Source organism: Scomber scombrus, chromosome 2 (assembly GCF_963691925.1).
Source record: "Scomber scombrus chromosome 2, fScoSco1.1, whole genome shotgun sequence".
Lineage (NCBI taxonomy): Eukaryota > Metazoa > Chordata > Actinopteri > Scombriformes > Scombridae > Scomber > Scomber scombrus.
Window position 1 is genome coordinate 12,143,613 of NC_084971.1, and position 5,974 is coordinate 12,149,586.

A 5,974-nucleotide genomic window follows, 5' to 3' on the forward strand; every position below is an offset into this window, starting at 1 on the left:
CATTGTTTTAGGAAAAACATATTCTCTATCAAACTACCTTCAGAAAGAATCAATCGATTTAAACTCTGAAATTGAGCAAATTGACAGCTGTGCTAATGCTTTGAAATGTTTAAGATCTGAAGAGGGCTTTAATAATATTGAGGCATCTGCAAAAGAACAAGCAAAAGAATTCCAGGGGGTTAGAGTTCGAACGGGAAAACATTTTGCAGACGAACTGGCCACAGATGAGCCTATATCTGACAGTAGAAGACGTTTTCAAGTGGAGACATTTTATTACATTTTAGATGCATTTGACCAACAGTTTGTGACACATTTTGCAGACCTTCGCAACACAGCTGCTGAATTTCAAGTCCTTAACAAAAAGCACTTTTTTGACCCAAAGTCAATTTAGAGGATAAACAAATCGGGACAGTTTTATTCAGAGGATCTGAATGAAGCAGAAAGTCTTGTTGATTAATATTGTGCTTTCAGAGACGTTTTCAAAGGCATGTTCCCCGATGGAGCAGGGCTTTTTACTGCATATATTCTGCCCTTTCTAATCCCAAATGACTTGCACCAAGTTTATCCTAACCTCGGAAAATTATATCGGATCTATCTCACTGTTCCAATAAGCAGTGCACAGGCAGAGCGCACTTTCAGTCGCCTTACACTAATAAAGTCATAATTGCGCTCAACAATGAGTGAGTCTCGTCTTTCAAACCTGGCATTACTTTTCATTGAGAGAGAGATTTCTGAGAAGGCTAACTTTAACAATGTTGTTGAGACATTTGCCAGAATGAAGAACAGAAAAACACAGTTCTAGCTCAGTAGTGGCAGTAATGCAAAGTTGCAAACTCATTTATTTTGTGAATATTCTCATTTGTCCAGGTCATCGTTATCCCCAAAGAAATTTAAATCAAAAGCAACTGGACTTGGTTATTTGTCTAGGAACACTGGACCAGTCCCAGCCTGGTCAGATGCGTACATGAACTGATCTGAAGCGTCTTGGATGAGAGGTGAAACGTCTTCCTAGACAAATAACCAAGTCCGGTTGCTTTTGTTTTAGATTTCTTTGGGGATCATTTATTTTGTATTTTTTCAATAGCCCTTTTTGCTCTCATGCAGCTGCACTTTTATGTTTACCAATGTTTATCAAAGTTATTCTTAGTGAGAAGATTTCTATGCCTGGTAGTGTAATGGCACCTTAAGTTATTTTATTGTAATTTTATTTTGTGTATTTATTTGTATTGGGATTACGTTGGGAAAGTGTTATGTATGTGTTGTTATTTATGTTATGTTGGTCATGTGTGTCATTTATTTATTAATTTAATTTGCCTGTTTGTATAGGGTCTGGGGAATGGTTGGCAATAAAAGAAGGCGGCTATTGCAATTCTAATCACTGTCATGGTTCATTCTTGATGCACTTTTTTGGCTTTTTTTCTGTCCTCTATTCATGTGTGCGGTGGGCCCCTTTGACCTCAAAACCCATGTGGAATACAGCCCAGCTACGCCACTGCTGCCAGAGTAGGTGATTGATTAGATATCCAATATCTTCGGTGGAAGTAGGTTTTGTCCATACCCATCTTGATCGATGAAAGGTTCTCAGGACTAGGCTTCATCCTCTTGATGACGGTTATCTATTCTTGGACAGACTCATCACTTTCTGTAACTTCTTCCAGTCTAATAGTAACTTCTGTTAGTGTGGCTTGATGGATCATAGAAGTGTTCCTTCACAAGAAGCTGAAGGCAGTGCCCTTCTACATTTTTCTGTAAGGGTCCCATTCTCCTCGTAGAATGCCAAAATTCTAGGATCTTTTTGTTGAAGGTGACTCTTCACATTCTCAGGATCAAGATCATTGGCTGCTGTTGAAATCTGAAGGAACATTCCATATACACAGTATATTACCTTATTTTACCTTAATGCAAGCGTACTGCTGTAGAGATAGTACCACTTAATCTAACCACTAGGGGAATAATGCTACACAAAAAATGCAAATGTTCTGTTCAGTAAGCCTGTAAGAGCAACTTGCCAAATCTTACGTTAGTCTGACGAATGTTACCTATTACTACCAAACAGACGTCAAAAGCTATGATTTCGGGCAACAATTTAGCACTGACCTCTTGACAGAATGACCGTATGTTAGCTTAGGATAGCTTACAAGAAAAATCAAGTAGCATATTGTGCTGTTAATATAATAACCCCAACCATTATCTCCCAGAAAACGTTTTATTAGATATCTATCACAATGTTACATAAGTACTTATTTGCATACCGCTAGCATACAGCTAAAGCTCGTTAGCTACTGAGCAGACAGAAGGGGATTGATAAAACATGGCATTTATACTGTGATACACTTATCTATCACTGCGTCAACATTAGTCGAGGTCCATACTGCTGTACAGTTTAGTATAGTAAGCAATATGGCTAGCTGTTAGTCACTTGCATAAAAAGCTAACGTGTATGTGCACACCCCAAACTTTACATCTTGTCAGTAGGTTATAGTCACAAATCCACAGCAAAACTACTACTAATACATGTAGGGGTTTCCTTTAAGATACAAGAAGGTGCATATAGACTGCAACATCGATTTTGCTGTGCTTACCTTCATTAAACGATATGGACAGATCACCAGCAGACTCTTCACACAGCAGCAGAGATCTTCACACGTCCCGGTAACGTCCAGATACGCGAAGAGCCGGGCAAACACGCTCGACATGTCAAACTTGATGATGTAGCTGGGGTGTAACTTCCACTATATACGAGTTCAATCAGGTGCAATTAATACAGGTAATGAGTGGAGAACAGGAGGGCTTCTTAAAGAAAAACTAACAGGTCTGTGAGAGCCGGAATTCTTACTGGTTGGTAGGTGATCAAATACTTATGTCATGCAATAAAATGCACATTTATTATTAAAAAATCATACAATGTGATTTTCTGGATTTTTGTTTTAGATTCCGTCTCTCACAGTTGAAGTGTACCTAGGATAAAAATTACAGACCTCTACATGCTTTGTAAGTGGGAAAACCTGCAAAATCGGCAGTGTATCAAATACTTCTCCCCACTGTACATCAGAGTTACAACCCATTTAAAGGTTATCCTTATGAACAAGCTATCACTGCATACATAATGATCTGCTTGGGTTATCAATAGAGGTGTGACGATACACTCAGCTCACGAGGCGAGATTTTAACTATGTTTTTAAGAAAACTTCAATGAGGAAATACATGACTGTTCTTTTATTTAAAATTCACAAAATGGAAATTGAATTGAAATGTTTGAACTAATCAGTTTGTAATGAATCACTTTTTTTCTACTTTCTAAATATATAATTATCATATGCAGTATGCAGCACTGTAAAAGGTTTCCCCGTATAGATATTTTATAGATGGATAATTTTGGTATTTATGAAAATAACCATAAATACAAAAGTTAGATATAATCACAAATACTAAAAAGTAAATTGTAAAGAGTAGAAAAAATTCTAATAGATAAATATAAATTAAATAAAGAATCAAATTATCACAACTTATAACATATTGCTAATAAAAAAACACAGAAATAAAAGTAAATTGCACAAATCATGTATCACATAAATACACAAGTAGAACAACATACAAATTGTGTTATAATTTGGTAGTGTGACTCATTTTTCTTTTTGCATCATTAGGCTACCATGGCTGCGCTAGGTTCCCTGCTCCACCTCAGGCTCTCAGTGTAGAGACCTGAGGTTAACTTACCACTGCTCCTCTCCTCATCTCCTACTTCTGACTGAGATCTTCTCAACAGGTAGAAGCTGCAACAAGGTTAATGATCCACATGTGACATTATAAAAAGAAGACATGACGTGCGAATGAGCGACAGAAAACCGATCATCTTTTTTTTTTTTGGTGTGCCCCTTAATTATAGCTTCGCAAGACAAAATTCACTCTTTCTCTATGTGTGAGCTCAGTCCACGTGTTCGTTTTGATGAAAAAATAGGAGAAGAATATTCGGTCTCAACACGCTATTTATTTAACAGTAAATGTATAAAGCATATACAGAGCTCCGGGTCCATTTACTCTCCCTGACGTCAACAGCATCTCTGTCAGCGTTCGTAAATTTCTGACTCCTATCTCTTTCCCTAACCTTCTTAAATACAAAAACAGAATGCAAATTGAAATGTTGTGCCGTCTCCCGCTGGGCTGTAGGTCTGGCTTCATCCTTCATCTTCTGACTCCAGGATCTGTGACCTCCCTGTGAAAATCCCTTACAGGTGGGGTAAGGTGTGATTCCCGTGTTGACCCCTACAGAATCTCCAGAAATTCTGCGGGGGGTCTTTCAAGGGTTCGTTCCATTTGTCCAACAAAAGGTTAAAAGTTACCCATACAAACAAATCCAGATGTTTTCTGACCCTGTTGTTACCAGCTGATCAACAGATGGAGGCTCAGGACTATGTTAATACAGTCACCCCCTTCCAATCACACCTCCGTGTGACACTGGTTCCCATGCTTTTCCCATGTATTCCTATCCTTATGACACACATCATGTTTTCACTGTTATACATTGTACCACATTTAACAATTGAAACAAACAATACATTACTAAATCACATTATCTGATATTTTAGCATTTGACAAGTTATAGCATATATCTACACTGGTCAAACCCCTAGTTATCAATAAAGATCAGAAAAATAGATGCCAGCTTCAGCCAGGGTGGCAGACACCCTCTACATTTAAGAATAGGCTCAATACTTTCTCTTTTGATAAAGTTTATAGTTAGGGCCCAAGCTTGCCTTGGACCTAGACTGCTGGGGGACTTCCCGTAATAACTTCCCATGATACACTCAGCTCCCCTCTTCTCCTCATCCTCTCCATCTGTACACATTCATGTACCACTAATGCATGTTCATAACTGGTTGAGCCTGGTTATGGATCACAAGCTTCCATGGGTCATGATGGGGACCCTGTGTTTCTGTGGTCCTCCTTGACGTCCATGCCTGCTATTATTGTTGATGTCACTGTTATTATTGTTGTTACTGTGCTGCTCTGCCTCTCTCCCTTCCCTCTACCCCTTCCCTCTTTCTCTCTAAACCCAACCAGTCAAGGCAGATGGCTGCCCACCTAGACTCAGTCTTTAGTCTCACTAGTCACACCTGTGATAAGGGTCCAAAGTATTGGACACATACAGAAGCGCTCTGTCAACTATGAATCAGGTATGTGCGAGAAACATAATGCATAACCCTTTTTGAATTGTCAAAACCCACTCCATCAGTTTTAATTGCAGTTTTCATTTGTGCAAGCACTGGGGATGTATTGTGTGCAATTTATCACAAAAATGGATAAACATATCCGTCAAATTAAATAGGATTGGTGGAGGAGGTATAAGCGGTGCCTTTGTAGAGATGAATCCCCCTGAAAACCTCCCCACTGTAATGTAATGGATTTGGGTTTAATTACAATGCCATTCACACACACGCGCGCACACAACACACGCACACAACACACGCACTTTGAATAAGACAACTAACACACTCTCTGTTTTTACTGAACTAATCAGACACAAAAAGAGCAACTTTCTAATCTGTTTGCAAAGCAAGACACACAAGGACGCACACAAACATTTTGACCCATGAATACACATATTTAATCACACAGACACTGAATGCATATAAAGTGTATAATAAATACTAAATACTGAACCACTTCAAGGAACTAAAGATAAAGAAGAAAACTTTTTTTTTTTTTTTTTACAAATGAAGGAAGACACAAAGAAATAATTCATAGGCATTATTCTTATTCTGAAAGCCAAACAGTTTTGTAACTGTCGTTAGATTAGAGGAATTTTATCTTTTGCCCTTGGTTTATTTCAAAGAATTTAACATAACAGTAAGCAGAAATGAATATGTGCTATGGCTGAGGACACTAATCTCTATTTCTTTAATTTCTTGACACTAATTACGATGTGTGATACTGAAACCTTCATTTTTTTGTGTCCTTTGCTTATCCTTGAACA